Source organism: Canis lupus, chromosome 34 (assembly GCF_003254725.2).
Source record: "Canis lupus dingo isolate Sandy chromosome 34, ASM325472v2, whole genome shotgun sequence".
Classification (NCBI taxonomy): Eukaryota; Metazoa; Chordata; class Mammalia; order Carnivora; family Canidae; genus Canis; species Canis lupus.
In genome coordinates, this window is record NC_064276.1 from 19409578 (window position 1) to 19427172 (window position 17595).

The 17595-nt window shown below is 38.2% G+C and overlaps 1 long non-coding RNA gene across 1 annotated transcript; it reads right to left on the bottom strand.

Annotated features, from left to right (window-relative positions):
• Positions 1-4140: 4140 nt before the first annotated feature.
• Positions 4141-16130, bottom strand: LOC125754316 (uncharacterized). The gene is made up of 2 exons (XR_007408230.1): positions 15989-16130; positions 4141-5135 (listed from the first exon to the last, which is right to left on the bottom strand). It is a non-coding gene; the product is annotated as an uncharacterized LOC125754316 (long non-coding RNA).
• Between the last annotated feature and the right edge of the window lie 1465 nt (positions 16131-17595).

Here is a 17595-nt window from a genome sequence, read left to right on the forward strand (position 1 = left end):
TTTTGGCTGTGGTATTTTTAGTATTTTTTAGTAGTTGCTCTAGGAATTTCAATGTGTATACCTAACTTTTCAGAGTATACTTAGAATTAATATTTTACCACTTCAAATAAAATATGCATGCCTTAGGATTCTGTGTCCTGATCCTTTTATGTTGTGGTTGCTGTGTATCTTATATCTATATCCATTTAAACATTACAGATAATGCTATAATTTTTGCTTTCAACAGTCTTCCATATTTTAAAGAATTTAAGAGGCCCCAAATACTCTATTTAGCTAGATATTCATCATTTCTCTTGTTCTTTCTTCATTCCTAAAGTTTTATGTTTCCCTCTGGTATAGTCTCCCCTCATCCTGAAGAACTTTCCTTGCCATTTCTTTCAGAACAAGTCTGCAAGTCATGAATTCTCTTAGTTTCCCTCATCTGAGAATATCTTTATCCTGCCTACATTCTTGAAGGATATTTTTGTTGGCTATAGAATTCTGAGTTGGCAGTTCTTTCCTCCCAGCACTTTTTATTTTTAAGTAATCTCTATATCCAATGGAGGCTTGACCTCACAACACTAAGCTCAAGAGTCACATGCTCTACTGACAGATCCAGCCAGGACTTTTTATGATTATTTATTTATTATTTTTTCTTCCAACACTTTAAAAATATTCTCTCTCTGTCTTCAGGCTCTGAGGTTTTTGATAAGAAGCCTGTAGTCATAGTTTCCCTTACTTGTAACTTATCACCTTTTGCTTCCAGGTGCTTTTAAGGTATTTTCTTTACTTTGGCTTTGAATAGTTTATGATATGTCATAAACTATATACATATATACATATACATATAACTATATACATATTTTTAACCTAAGCTGATGGGATTCATTGAGCTTCTTGAGACTGTAAATAGGTGCTTTTCACCAAATATGGACTGTTTTATGCCATTATTTCTTCAAATATATATTCTGAGTAATCTTTCTCTTTTTCTGAGATCCCAATGACATGAATGTTAGATTGATAAGCACCTAAGGTTGCACTAATTTTTTTCTATCTTTTTCTCTTTGATCTTCTTATTTCTCTTGATCTATCTTCAGGTTTTCTTTCCTCTGTCATTTCCATTCTGCTATTGAGTGCATTTGGTAGAACTATGAATTCCAGATATTGTATCTTCTAGTTTAAATTTTTCCATTTAGGTTAAAATTTATTTTTCTTTCTCTGCTAAGAACTCTATCCTCTCATTTATTTCAAGAATGTTCATCTTTACCTCATTGCTACAGTGGGTATTATAAAGTCTGTGTCTGGTAATTTAACTGGGGTCACCTGTTGATTATCTTTTCTTCCAAGTTATTCTGAATTCTGGTCAGATTTTTCTGGTTCTTTATACATTCAGTAATTTTGACTTGTATCCAGAATATTTTTAATATTATATTATGAGATTCTGGCTTCTGTTAAAATCCTCTAGAGAATGTTGATTTGTTTGTTTGTTTGCTTTTGTTAGCAGGTAATCAGTTGGCTTAGGTTCAGACTACAAGTTGTGTCTCACCTTTTGTGGGTTATGATTCCAATGTCAGTTCAGTTTTCAAACCTTTGCTATGGTATTTGGGTCTATCTATCACATGCACAGCTCTGAGTTTAGCCTCGGACTTTGGTAGTTCAGTTCTTGAAGCTTTACTACACTTCTTTGGGTCTGCCATGCATGTGTACAACTAGGGTATTTTAGTTATTTGTTTTTTTGCATTTTGCCTAGAAGTTTTGGTTGTAATCAGTGGGAAAGATAGACTGTTGTTGACTCATTGCATCTTGGCTGGCACTGAATATCTTATGTCCCATGATACTCCTGAAGAAGGAAAAGGAGAAGGCATTGAGAGATTGCAGGAACTCCAGGAAGGCATGTAATTTACTTTGAAGTTGATGGAGGTCAAAGAAAAAGTCCAATCTTGAGACAGACTTTTGTTAGAGGGAGAATCTTGGAAGGTACCAAAAATTCCTCGGGGCCAAGTAAAGTCTTGATTATAACCCGAGTCTCTGAATTTTACTGTACATGGAGTGGTTGATAAGAATACATTAAATGATGTGCAGACACTAAAGAAGTCAGCGTGACCCCAGCAACAGGGACCAAAGCAGAAATATTTACCTCCAAATTCAGAAATTTTATTCTACATATAGTGGTTTACTTAGGAATGTTTGGAAATATCCAAGCTTTTAAGAACATTTAGAAAGAACTAGATTTTTTTCTTTTAATTTTTTCGTTTTCACTCAGGTATTTTACAGTAAGTAAACATGATTTCGAATAAAATCTATTATATAAAAACCACATTTTCCCAAAAGTAAGTGAAGCAAGCTCTCTTCACTTTATCAGCTATGTGTGTGTCACAAGCTCAGTTAAGCAGAATTCCTGGACCAAGAATAAGGTTAATGTGCAGTTCAGTTTGTGGTTTGAGTTAGGGCTGCGAGATGTTAAGGGTCAGTGTGTGGTAGGTGCTAGGTGTTGGGGACACCTAGTGGATGTTCTGCTATTTCTCCACTCAAGGTGGGTTACCCCTGGCCCTTCACTTCAAGCAGTGAAGGTGGTCCATTCTGTGGTGCATTCTGACCCCTTTCTCCTGGAGGCTACTGAATGGATGAGTGTAAGTGCTTGATCTAAGCCGAGCCAACCAGAGTCCTTCCAGGAATATGAATTAGGATGGATGCAAAACACGGAGATTCAAGACTCATAGGTGGCCTTCTGCCGTGCAGTCCAGAGAGAGAAGAGACTCACCTTGGAGAAAGAAACGGAGAGAAATAGAACTGAAAGTCAAAAAGGAGAAAGAGAACTCTACTTCCAAAATCTTGCCACTTTTTGGTTCCATTCCTTCTCAACACTCAGCTATATCCCTGTCCTTGGGTCCCCTGAGACACCAGTTCCTAGATCTTTGTACAATTTCTCTTTTAACTTAAACTAGCTTGAGTTAGTTTCCACTACTTGCATCCAAAGAGTACAAGAGGTCAAGAATTGGTTTGTGAATGTGCTCAGGGACCAGGCTGAGATCAACTTAGGAAGAATACTTAGTAACAGAATTAAGTCACAAGACTGGAATTTAAAATAATCTTTTTTTCAGATAAAAAAGTCATTAGGCCCCATGAAATCAAACTTAGAAGTCCAGCTTTATTTAGATTTATTTTATTTGCAATGAATTTCCTAGCTGGCAAATCTCCTGTGGGCATAGACTTTCTATTTCATCTCTGAATTTTTCAAAATTTTGTTTATTTATTCATGAGAGATACACAGAGAGAAAGAGAGAGACGGGGAGGGGGAGGGCAGAGACATAGGCAGAGGGAGAAGCAGGCTCCCCACAGGGAGCCTGACATGGGCCTCGATCCCAGGTCTCCAGGATCACACCCTGGGCCAAAGGCGTTGCTAAACCACTGGGCCACTGGGGCTGCCCATCTCTGAATTTTTTATAGAGATCATTTAATCACTCAATAAATATTTACTGAATATCTATTATGTGTCAGGCATGTAATAATTTTTTTAAAAAATAACAATGATAATAGCATAAATAATCATTTTGAGGTACCTGCTTGAAATGTATCATTTTATTTAATTTTTGCAACACCCTGTAAATTAAGTATCATAGACCCAACCATTACGTGAGAAAATTGGTGCTTTTTGTGAAAGCTAAATTGTGGTTCAAAGCCATGACTAGTAAATTGCAGGGCAGGGGTTTATACTCAGAGCTGCTGAACTCCAAAGCTCACGTTTGTAGAAGGAACGAACCCCAATCCCACCAGCTTTTCCATCTTTCTAGTTTCAAGATGTTTGGGGGATAGGGCGTTTATACAACCTGTATCCCTGACGTCAGCAATCCTGTAAATACTAATGATGGAAAAACTTGCCTTTGTAAAATGAGTCATTAAATTTGCTGTATGACAGAAAGTCTGGTTGTTAAAAGGAAAGATGATGAAATGTCTCACTCATCATTTATATGGACAAGTTCTGAGGACTGCACTGAGGTTCTTTGTAAGTGTGGTGCAAGAAAAAAAGCACCTTGCAAAATAGCTTCTTTATGCCAGCTGAAATAGGTTGAGTCAGCGTTCAACCATCGGTTACTGAAACATTTTGTGAATTAGAAATAGAATGCTATTTCCTTAACATGATAAAGAATAACACGCTCGAAACAGTGTCTACACTATAATAAATAATGCACACCAAATATGTCCTTATCAAAATTGGGTACAAAACAAGGACAACCACTTTTTCCAGTCTTACTTAACAATGTTCTGGAAGTTCTGTTGCTCTATCTTTTTGTCATTGAGCTCCCTCCTATTTTATTCAGGTTTTCATCACAGTCTTCCATAGAACACATACTCTTGGGAAGTTTTGTTTTGTTTTTACTTTTTGCTCGGCTTATATTGTTTTCTCCCAGCCTGGGTCCTTGGCTCCTCCTTGGCATGTTGTACCAGTTTCTTTTTGTTCTTCCAAAGTATATCTGATGAATTGTAGCTTGTTTGTGTTGAATGTGGGCAGCTCTTTCCAGACCTTCAGCTCTCCCTGAGACAGTGAGGATGAGTTCTCTATGACCTCCATCCCTGACATGCATGTCTCACCTTCAGGCTACAGGGCGGAGCTAAAGTCTTGGGTTCTATCTGCTCTTCTGAGATTGAGGACAGAAAGGGTAGAAATACCGTTCTGCCGGGGCTGCGTGCACCCTTTGTTAAGTAATCTGGATTTTAATCTCTCTTCTGAAATGATGTTAAATATCTGGTACCAGGAATTAATCTGTCACGTTGGCCATGCGTGCTGTCCTCATGGTAGGATACCTCTGTGTTCCTGATGGTTTCCTGTATCCAGCGAGAGCTGGAGTTGGGGCCTTCACTCTGATGAGTGTTTCCTTGGGCTGCTTACTTACCTCTGAGTCTATTTTTCTCTGGGTTGGGCAGCATTAGTGAGAATTCTCAGGAATCTGTCCAGCTCTCTCTCTCCTCAGTACCATCATGGTGGGTAGCAGGCTGCAGTGGGACTAGAAGCCAGGCTTTGCTCTGATAGAATGTTTCGTTTCTTTCCTCAATAGCCACATTTTGAAGCTTGTGACTTGTAGTTATACCCCTTTTCTTATTCTGTGGCTGCTGGTGAATTTTCAGAGGTGTCAGTTTTTTCCTTTTGTGGTGATCATCTGAAAGAGCAGACAGATGAGATGATATAAGAATAAAACTTTAAAAATAAAAACTTACAAGTGGGAATGGCAGCTAGCCTTACTAGTTGTTGGAGCACATTACAAAATCATAGCAATTAAAGCAGAGTATTCCTGGCATAAGAAGAGACAGATTAATGGAAGATAAGATTGCTCAGAATTAGACCTTAAGATATATGAAAGTTTAACATGTGATCAAAGAAGCTTTATGCATTTCAGTTGTTTACAACAAAAGAGAAATCCTGGCCTTTTCTTCATACGTGCTTGAAAAAGATTGCACACAGATTAGATAGTTAAATGCACTTAAAGTAGAAAGTAAAACTATTAAAGATACTCTGAAAGTCTACAAAAGTGACTACCAAGTCTCTAAATGGGAGAGAGGAGACTCTTGAGTTTAAAATGAGAGGAACAGGGGTGCCTGGTTGGCTCAGTCAGCAGACTGCTGGACTTTTGATCCCTGGGTTGTGAGTTAAAGTCCCATGTTGGGTGTAGAGATTATAAATAAATACATACATAAATAAACAAATTTTTAAAAGAGAGAGCGGTCAAATTGATAAGAAAAACACAATGTCCCCAGTAGACATTTCGGTAGGGATGTGAAGAGACAAGCAACAGAAAGGAAAAAATAAATGACTTAAGTTTATGCAAATGCAATGCTCTCTAATAAGTACAAATTAAAACAACAAAGTCATGCCATGTTATTTTCAGCCATATAACTAAGGAAAGATTGTCTTAAGTGGTAGCACTTAAAGTGGTCATAAATTTAGCATCTTCATGCACCTTTGCTGAGGTTATAAATTATACAACTCTTTGGATATAAATTTGTCACATTTTATCGTGGACATTTAGGATGTTCACATGTTTTGCCCAGTAATTGAATTCCTGAGATTAAATATGAAGGAAATAGTCCTAAATTCAAGGGGAAAAGAATCTCTGGGTACCAAGATATTTATTATAGTATAATCCATAATGGAGAAACATTGGAAACAAGTTAAGTATCCAATAATGGAGGGATGGTTATAGTTAAAGCATGGTTGCATGATAAGATACCTATGAACAATGATATTTGCAAATAATTTTGAATTACCTGAGCAAAGCTTACATAATTACATTAAGTTTTTAAAAAAAGGATAGAAGGGTGCCTAGGTGACTCAGTGGTTGAGCATCTGCCTTCAGCTCAGGGCATGATCCCAGGATCCTGGGATCAAGTTCTGCATCAGGCTCCCTGTGGGGAGGCTGCTTCTCCCTCTGCCTCTGCCTCTGTCTCTCTCTGTGTCTCATATGAATAAATAAATAACATCTCTTAAAAAAATAAAATTTAAATTTAAAAAGGGTATAGAATTGTGGTATATGATTGTAAGTATGCAGAGAAAACAACTGGAATAAAAACTTATAAAAATGCTACAAAAATCCAGTTGTCTTTGGGGGGTGGGATTAACAGTACTTGTTTTTTCCTTTTATACTTCTGTTTTATTGTCAACTCTCGGTTACAAGTAACAGAAACCCAACTCCAAACAGTATGAGCAAAAATAAAAGTTTATCAGTCAAGTAATCAAAAATCTCAGGGATAGAGCACATTTCAGTCTAGATCCAGAGGCTCCAATGACATGGTGATGAGTCTAACTGTCCTATTATTTCATCCCTCATCCCTGCTGCTTTTAGTGCATCAATAACATTTTTCCTTGATACAGATGGCTTCTTTTGTGAGACCAGAGAAGGCGGCTGAAAAAGACTTCTACTTCTGTCATTCTGTATCCCAGAACTGAAGAAATTTTCACTCTTCTGATGTCTGTATTTCAAACCCTCCTGAGGACAAACTGGTGGTTGCCAGAGGGAAGGGGGTGGAAGGATGGGCAAAATGAGGGAAAAGGGTGGGAGGTAGAGCCTTCCAGTTATGGAATGAATAAGTCATGGGATGAAAGGCACAGCGCAAGGGATATAGTCAACTATATTGTAATCCTGTTGTATGGTGACAGATGGTAGCTACACTTGTGGTGAGCACAGCATAACATAGAGTTGTGGAATCACTATGCGTTACACCTCAAATTAATGTAACATTGTGTGCCAACTAGATTTCGTTTAAAACAAAAACAGTCGGGGAGCGCCTGGGTAGCTCAGTCAGTTAAGCATCTGCCTTCGGTTCAGGTCATGATCTTGGGGTCCTGGGATCAAGCCCTGTGTCAGGCTCCCTTCTCAGTGGGGAGTCTGCTTCTCCCTCTCCTCCCCACTCATGCTCTCTCTCACTGTCTCTGTTGCTTTCTCTCTCTCTCTCTCTCTCTCTCTCTCTCAAATAAAAAAATAAATAAAATCTTAAAACAAAAAGAAAACCCCAGAAAGTCTGGCAGTCTGTGGTTAGCCTTGTCAGGTCACGTGGTGACCTTGATCTAATAAGCACCCCCCGCCCCGTTCTGTTGCTAGTTATTAAGGAGTGGGGGAAATGCATGCATGGAGTTAGTCCTACCTGAATCACTTTCGATGGGAAATCTGCAGGAAAGCATGCTTCCAAAATGTGGAGAAAGAGGGAAATACAGCAATCTTCTATAACAAACAGGTATTGCATATAAACTGAAAAAAAAAAACTTATTTTTTTTAAGGGGAAGGGAAAGGACAGAGGAAAAGAGAGAATCTTAAGCAGGCTCCACGCCCAGTGTGGAGCCTGACCCAGGGCTTAATCTTACAACCCTGAGATCATGACTTGAGCTGAAATCAATTCAGATGCTTAAATGAGCCCCGCAGGGACACAAACATTATTATTATTTATTTATTTATTCATTTATTCATTTATTTATTTATTTTAGGGGGGATGCAAGCAGGGGGAGAGGCAGAGGGAAAGGAAGAGAAGAATCCTCAGACAGACTGCCCACTTAGCTTGGGGCTAGATCTCAGGACCCTGAGATCATGATCTGAGCCGAAATCAAGTGCCAGAAACTTAACTGAGTTTCCCAGGTGCCCCTTCCAAACCATATTATTTTTTGAAGATTTTATTTTTTAAGTAATCTCTACCCTCAATGTAGAGCTTGAAGTCACAACCCTGAGATGAAGCATCACATGCTCTACAGACTGAGCCACCCAGGCCCCCCCACAACCATTTGTTAAGAAAAATACACTATCTTGCTAGCAATAGTAATGCCTGTTAAGTGTTAGGTTTGCCAAATATTTGGTGGTGACATGTAATTATTAATGGTGTGTAATATATGTGGATGATGGGGCCATCAGGGAAATAGATTCTTTACAAGACCAAACCTTATTTTTAAGAGCAAATTGCTACCATCCACCCACCTCTCCCCAACCCTTCACCAAGAAAGGAAAAAACCCAGCATTCTTCAAATTTGACTGGTTAAAGTGTGTCATTTCATTTAGATACTAAACCAATGAATTAAATAACCAAAAAGAAATAATTCTTAAAATTGAAGGTGATACACAGTTATAAATTATTAGAAGCATCAAACCTAGGAATAAAGTGAAAAGCTATTTTGAGAGGAAGGAAGCTCATACTATTGGAGAAACATATTAAGTCCTGAGTTATGACATCGAAAATCAAGTTTTGAGTTAAAATGTTGACCCATCCCTCAAAAGACCCCAAAAATCAAAACCTAAAAAACAAGTAAAACTAATAAAGACATGAGAATGGGCTTCTCTCTAGCTGCAAAGAGTTAGAGACTACAATGAGAATTCGATGACCAAACCACTCATAAGGCTTTCCTCATAACATTTTCTTGCAAAGGCAACTATTCTCATGGGAACAATAGCTGAGGGCTTCTTAGGGAAATAAGCAGAGCTGAGGCTAAGACTCAGGATCTTACAAAATGTTGTTTTGTGCATCGGCAGCTTGTCTTCATGGCTCAGTAAGACCCCATTGTATCGATGGAACACAATTTGTTTAGCCATTGATGGACATTTGGGGATTTTCCAGTACTTGGTTATTATGAAAAAATCTGCCATGAGCATTTTGTACAGCTCTTTTTTGTGGGCATATGTTGTTATTTTTCTTGAATCAATACCTAGAAGTAGAATTTACGGGCCAAATGGTAAAATTTAAAAGAAGCTGTCAAACTCCTTTCCAAAGTAACTGTACCATTTTATATTTCCACTGGCAGCATATGAGAGTTCCAGATGCTTCACATCCTTGCCAACACTTATTATTTTCAATCCGTTTTACTTTTAGCTATTTTAGTGCATGTGAAGTGAGATTTCATGCTGGTTTTGATGTCTATTTCTCTGATGACAAATGAGGTTAAATTTTTTTAATGGGTATTTCTTTTTTTCCCCCCCCAAGATTTTATTTATTTATTCATGACAGACACAGAGCGAGAGGCAGAGACAAAGGCAGAGGGAGAAGCAGGCTCCTTGAATGGAGCCGGATGTGGGACTGGATCTCAGGATCCTGAGGTCAAGTCCTGAGCCGAAGGCAGAGGCTCAACCACTGGGCCACCAAGGTGTCCCTTTAATGAGTATTTCTATATATTCCTTTGTGAAGTTCCTGCTCAAATCTTTTGTTCGTTAAAAAAAATTGAGAGGAAGGTGCAGAGAATTTCCATGTACTCCCTGCCACAATATTACACGGCTTCCCACATTATCAACATCCTCCACCAGATGGTACATTTGTTACAATTGATGTATCTATGTTGATATATTAGGTTAGGGCTCACTCTTGGTGTTGCATATTCTGTGGGTTTGGATAACAAATCTATAACTATATTTGCTATAATCCTTTTACAAACAAGTCACATTTGGGATGTCTGGGTGGTTGAACTGGCTGGCTCAGTGGCTGAACATCTGCCTTGGGCTCAGGTTGTGATCCTGGAGTCCTGGGATCGAGTCCCACATTGGGCTTCCCCATAGGGAGCCTGCTTCTCCCTCTGCCTGTGTCTCTGCCTCTCTCTCTGTGTCTCTCATGAATAAGTAAATAAAAACTTAAAAACAAAAGAAAACAAAATGCAAGTCATATTTGTTATGTATCATTATAGTATCCTACAGAGTGTTTTCACTACCTTGAAAATCCTCTGTGCTCCACCTATCCATCCCTTCACTCGAATCCTGGCAGTCACTGTTTTACTGTCTCCATCATTTTACCATGTCCAGAACGCCATATAGCTGGAATCATCCAGTATCAGGCAGCCATCTCATATTGGCTTCTTCTACTTAATAATATGCAAACCGTTAACCAGTTACTTTTTTATCCTTTATTGCAAAATTGCCTTATGGCCATTAGTTATGTGGCGAAAATGCTTGCAGCAAAAATGTCTGTGGCAAAGATGCTTGTGGCAAAAATACCTACGACCAAATTTTCATTTCAGATATTGTGCTTTCCAATTTCTAGATATTCATTTGCTTTTTATACTTTGCGGTTCCTATCTCATTGTGTTGTTTTCCTTTATGTCCTTGAGAATATAAAGCTTATGTATAATGGCTGTTTTCATGTCCTTGTCATCTTGCTCCACCATCTCTGGCATTTCAGCATCATTTTATATTGACTAATTTTTCCTCTGGTTATGAATCATGTTTTCCTTCTTCTTCATAGACCTACTAATGCTTGGTTAAATACTGGACATTCTAAATTTTAGATTGTTGAGCTTTGGCTTTTGTCGTGTGTCTTTAAAGAATGGTTCCTTGTGCTTTTTATGGGTTTGTGTGTGTGTGTGTGTGTGTGTGTGTGTGTGTGTGTTTTGTTTTTGTTTGTTTTTGCTGTGCAGTTAAGTTTGTGGACTCATCTCCTAGGGAGAGTCTAGAGTAGGCTATACTGTGAGGTTAATTTATCCCCACTGTTAAGCCTGGACTTTCTGGAGTCTCTCATTAAGGTTCTGTGTGTACAATACTGCCTCTCTACTCTGACTAGCTGGGATTTGAACAATTCCTGGTGCTCTCTGAATTTTTTGGTTTCTGTCTCTGGAAATCATTCTTTGATATTGTGGGATTTCAGCCTGCCATGTACAGACTGGTTTGTAGTCAAACATGAAAAGGGATCCATATTCAGATTTCTGGAATTCCTTCTTTGCTCTGTTCTCCTTTTCAGGAATTATGCCCTATAAATTCAGCCTCCTTAGTATTCTTCAAATCCAATCTTTATCTCCTCAGCTCAGTTTGTATGCCCCCATCTGTCCCATAGCTTGGACATTGCATCTAGGCAGAAAGGTTGGGAAAGTGTAGGGCTCACATCATTTTTTCCCCATTTTCTCATAAATCATGAGCCTCAACTACCTATTGTCCAATATCCAAAATTTGTTTTTCCTACATTTCCTCCAATTTTCTAGTTGCTTGTGGTGGGAAGATAATTGCAGACTCCATTACTCTGGCATGGCTGGAAATACAACCCCAGAGTTTAATGATACTGGAGAATTATCAGTTACAGTTCCAGCTTATAAATTTGGGGCTCTTTTGTCTTCTCTGTTTTATGAATCAGCAGACTTTGGGGCACCTGGGTGGCTCAGTGGTTGAGTGTCTGCTTGGGCTTGGGTAGTGATCCTGGAGTTCTGGGATCGAGTCCCACATTGGGCTTCCCTGTGGAGAGCTTGCTTCTCCCTCTGCCTGTGTCTCTGCCTCTCTCTGTGTGTCTCTCATGGATAAATAAATAAAATCTTTTTAAAAATCAGAAGACTTTAAAAGGTTAGTAATGTTATTATATATTATATATTTGGTATTTCTTTGTTAAGGAAGTATAAAGGCACTTGCTTTTATGTAAGTTGCTGATCAAATGATCAGTGGCCAAAGCATTTAACAACATATTTGGATGTTTTTCTTCCTGATTACAAAGACAATGAATTTTCATTGCAAAAAAATTGAAAAGCACAAAACAGCTTAAAGAAAAAAAAATCATAGTTCCAGTTCTCAGAGACTATTACAGTAAATATGATTCTACCAGTAATTTTGTGTGTGTGTGTATATATATATATATATATATATATATATATATATATATATGTTGATAGTGATCTCTTAAGCTCCAGTACTGGGGAACAGGGTAGGGTGTCACAGATAACCTCCAAATTATAATTTAAACAAAAATTGTCACAATATTTTAGAATATAATTTGGAGGTAAAATAATTTGGTTTGAAGTGTATTTAACATTTAAACAACCTATGCAACCTACACATATAGCAAATCAGGTTGTACTCGTGAAACTAGTATAATGTCATATGTCAGTTATATTTCGATTAAAATAGAACATTGCAATAGAAGAATGAGTGTTAGCTTTTATGCTGATACAGAGGTTGATAATCTTTCCTAAGGACACGTTGAGTTTTCATTGGTTCACTTGCTCAAAAACTGAAATAATTGTGGGCTTTCTTTGTTCTCAAGAAATTTAACTACGTGTGCTGAAAAGATAGCTGATTCTTTTTATAGTGAGCTTCGTCCCTCTGAATTGAATGTCAGCACATCTAATAATAAAAGAAATTCACATTAAGATGGCGAAAAGGAACTGCACCCTAGGCTGTGTTCTCAACGTTTTTGGATTTATCACATACGTTTTATTCTGGGAATTTGGCAGCACTCCAGAAGGGCTTGATAAACAAGTCAGAAAGCTCCTGCAGTAAGAGTGCCTCCCAAAAATAAATAAATAAATAAATAAATAAATAAATAAATAAATAAATAAATAAACAAGTAAATTAGTAAATAAATAAATAAGTAAATAAATAAATAAATAAAAAAGAGTGGCTCCCACTGTGTATGAAAGCACCTTGGGTAGCATGCTAGTTATTTGGTTACCTTCCACACTGTTTGACAGTTTGAGAACTCTGAGTTCCATGACTTTGCTCTCACATATAGTTTCCAGTAAATGGATCTTTGGTTAGGCAGTGGTATTTTCCAAAATGCATAATTTTTACAGCAGAGACAAAAGGGAGAACTTTAGGACAAGGGAGTCAGGTTAAGAATGGAGTTATTCCTGCAAAGGGATTCCTGTGCTGGGATTAACTTTGGAGGCTTGCTTTTGGACTCTGGCAAAAGTCGTATTGTGAGCATTTCTTTAGGTTTGTTCTTCCTACAGTGTTATAATTTCCTTAAATTTCTTGAGCCCTTCGTTACAGTCTTGTGGTGGGGATGGGGATCAAGGAATAGGAGAATCAAATAAGGCAAGGCTTGCCCCACATCAACCACTGGTTTTCATGGAGAGGAAACAGGGAACTGTGGGAATGGTTTTCAGCAGAGTCTGGTAGGAAACAGGTGGTCTGTGGCAAAGCTGGGAGAAGCTGTAGAGCTGCTCCACTCATACAAGGGCCACCCGGAGTGACCAAAGACAGAATCTTTGATTTTGCAGTATTTTTCCTGGAAGAAAGAGACACTCTAAAAGAGATAGGTTCTAAAAAAAAAAATAAATAAAAGAGATAGGAGGAGGGGCATCTGGATAGCTCAGGGGTTGAGCATTTGCTTTTGACTGAGGTCAGGATCCTGGGGTCCTGGGAGTCTCACATCAGGCTCCCCACTTGGAGCTTTCTTTTCCCTCTCCCTGTGTTTCTGCCTCTCTCTTTGTGTGTCTCTCATGAATAAATAAATAAAATAAAATAAAAAAAGAGAGAGGAGGAATAGCAAGTTGGGATACACAACACATTTGTTAAAAAATTGGTATCATAATGATACCAATATTAAAATCCATATTCAGTGTTTGCTCTGCTTTTTCGGATAAACTGAATGTCATAAAATATAGTTCATAAGTGCAATTTTTTCCTTAGAGACAGCAAGAGCACGAGGGGTGGGGGTGGGGTAGAGGGAGAAGGAGAGAATTCTAAGTGGGCTCCATGCTGAGTGGGATTCAATCTCATTACCCTGAGATCATGACCTAAGCAGAAATCAAGAATTGGTCACTTAAACGACTGAGCCACCCAGGCACCCCTGTAAATGTGATTTTCATATGGATGCATAATATTCTGTAATATGGATGTTCCTTTGTCAATCTGGGCTGCTCTACTAGAATACCATAGACTGGGTGACTACCACAATAGAAATTTATTTCCCAATTCTGGAGGCAGGGAATTCTTAGATCAGGGTACCAGCACAGTCGGGTTCTGGTGAGGACCCTCTTCCTAGTTTGCAGATGGCCTCTTCTGGCTGGGTCTTACTTGGACAGAGAGTGATCAAGAGACCTTGGGTCTCTTCTTATAAGGGCACCGATCCCATTCACGAGGGCTCTAATTATCTTCCAAAGGCCTCACCTCCAAATACCAACACATTAGCCATTAGGCTTCAATAATAAATAAAATTTCTGAGTGAAATCAATCAATCAATCAATCGGGGAAAGACAATTATCATATGGTTTCACTCATATACGGAATATAAGAAATAGTGAAAGGGACCATAAGGGAAGGGGGGGAACTGAGTGGGCAAAAATTAGAGAGGGAGATAAACCATGAGAGACTCCTGACTGGGAAACAAAGGGTTGTGTAGGGGGATGGGGTCACTGGGTGATGGGGACTAAGGAGGGCACTTGATGGGATGAGTACTGGGTGTTATACTATATGTCAGCAAATTGAATCTAAATAAAATATTTAAAAAATAATAAATGAAGTTTGAGGAGGGGATACAGCCGGGTGTTATGGTGATTTGTTTCAATAATGTTTACCGGGTGTTATGGTGATTTGTTTCAATAATGTTTACACCTAGAAATGAAACATGTTGGCAGATATATATAAAGACAGGGCGAAAGAAATGCCTGACTACTGACTATTTTGGAGAATGGTGTCAGAGCCCAGGAAACTTGGAAATCTCCACGCTGGGCTAGTTGGCTGAGTATTAATGATGGCTGGAGGATGGAGATGAGAAGGCCTCACAGACTCACACATGAGTTTGAACAATGTTGCTAACAGGGTAAAACCCAGGCTTTTGAAAGCATAATTGTTTTCTGTAATTTGAGTTTGTAGAAAACTTTCTTAATATACCAGTCCTGTGTGCTGAGGTCTAGCAAAGGGTAAGCCAGGGCTCAGTTAAAAGGTGAAGTAAAAAAAAAAAAAAGTTGAAGTAGCAGCTCTTTCTCAGATTCACACATTCCTTTTGACTTATTGGCAGTAAGATATCATCTGGTTCATAGTCTTGTTTCCTAGGCACATTTATTTTGGTAAATAGGAATACATTACATCTGAATCCTGAAGACAAAGATCTTACTGTCTTCCTTACTCATGACACAATCATAGCCACAAAAAAGGAAGAATGAATCCTGGTATTCGAATGAAGAAAAGTTCTATTCAGCTGCTTTCCCACCCTGGAAAACTTTCTCTCTGAGAATAATTTCATGATGGGTAATTCTGTGAGGAATGATACAATGCTGGAAATGTCCACATGCCAAACTGCTTTCAACAAGTGACTGTTTTCTCTGGAAACTGGAAATTGTGATGCATCCCAGTCAAGAGCATACTCCCTGTCTTCAGTAATAAAGAGAAGGAGCATTGAGGGGATCTCAGGTATAACAGAGATTTAAGATATTTATAAGTAGTAACCTGATCAAAAATAAGATAAATGTATGTTAGGTTGCCTGAGTGACTCAGTGGTTGAGCATTTGCCTTCAGCTCAGGGCCTGATTCTGGGATCCTGGGATCTAGTTCCGCATTGGGCTTCCCACAGGGAGCCTGCTTCTCCCTCTGCCTATGCCTCTGCCTCTCTCTCTGTGTCTTTCATGAATAAACAGATAAAAAATCTTAAAAAAGAGATAAAGATATGTCTTGATTTCCCATATTTAACAAAAGAACCTATCATTCCACCCCATCTTTTCCTACAATAGAGTAGTCTCACAAAATAAAATCCACATTTATTGAGAGAGATGTTTTCAGAATGTGTAGGGAATCATGGTCCCTGCAGTGAACACAAGAACTGAAATGTGAACCTGTTGTTTCCTTCACTGTTCACTTACCTTTCTTAGATGTGGGTTTCTCCCAAGGCTGAGTATTATCCGTTCCATAAAAATAGATATTTTTCATTCAACATATCTACTAATGGCAACTGTTTTATGTATGCTCAAAATTCTTAAGAAGGATTGTTAAGGGCAATTCTAATAAATTCTAATGGATTCTATTGCCTTAAGTATTGTGACATAGACTACTGGAACTCCCTGCTATTTGCATGCTCCTCTATATTTCCCTGTAGTTAGGTTGGCCCCATAACTAGGTCTGGCCAAAAGAGCAGAGATGGGTATCACTTCCAGGCTGAAGTAATGAAATATCTGATGTGCCTTCCCACACACTGTACTCTCCTTCCACGTGGGAAGCCAAATGATGGGCAATGAGAGTCACAGGATGAAAGGACCCTGCATCCCTGAGCCACCTTTGGAGGAGAGCTTCCTTAGGGAACTCCCCAACTGACATCAGACTATATAACATGTGCAAGAATTAAGCCTTTGTTTTGTTAAGTTTATTGTGTTGTGCAATGTCTGGGGTCATTTATTATTGCTGCTAACATTTCTTACCCTTTAGAAGCCATCTTCCCACCTCCACTGTCAACTGTCAGATGAACTCAGTTCTCCACTCAGGTTTTCTTAGGACAGAGCACAGCAGTCCTTGCAATAAATATGTGTTTGTTGAAAAATACATCTGATATCAAGCTTTTTCATTCAAACTCAGTTTCAAGTTTTTCATAATTTTGTAAGAGGGTTTATCCTGATAAAAAGTGATCTTTAAAATACTTCATGTATGAGTTAGGGATATAATATGATAACATTTCCTAGTTCTTGAGTTATATAGTTAAATTAAATACAGCCATTTCACTGGGTTCTGAAATGAGTACTATGACTTTAAGGTGCTCCTAGATACATTTGGGAAACCTTATATACTTCTAAGCTACAAGGAATATATAATAATGAGATGGCCTTGAAATGTAAAATATTGATATTGTTTCCATCCATTCATTTAGCCATTCAACAAAAAGGTATTGATCACCTACTGTTAGGCAGGATCTGTGGGGGGTAGAGTAGAACTATGTTATCCAATTTTGTAGCCATTAGCCACATGTGGCTTTTTAAATTTAAATTCAAATTAATGTAAAAAAATAAAATAGTTTTGTTCTTCTGTCACACTAACCACATTGCAAGTACCCAATAGCTAACATGTAGCTCATAGTTACCTTATTGGACAAAATGAAAGAACATTACCATCATCCAGAAAGTTTTACTGGAGAGCACTTACCTAGAGGGAAGATAGACGTGTAAGCTCATAATTTCCCTTTATCTTAATAATTGTTTCCATAAAAAATAATAAAATATGGTTCCAGGTTAAGAAAGAAGATGCTTTAGACCTCCAGAAAGGTCAGGAAGTCTGTGCATTGGGGATAACATTTGAACTAGGTCTTAAATAATGAGTAGGAATCTACTAAATTGAGGAACAAGGGAGGACACCTTCCAAGAAAAGTGAAGAGCAGATACAAAGCCAAAAAAAGCATAAATAGGCTGATAAGGCAAGATGAGAAATTCAATATGACTGGAAAGAAACATACGTAAGAGAAAAGACCAGAGATGAGGTTGAGTAT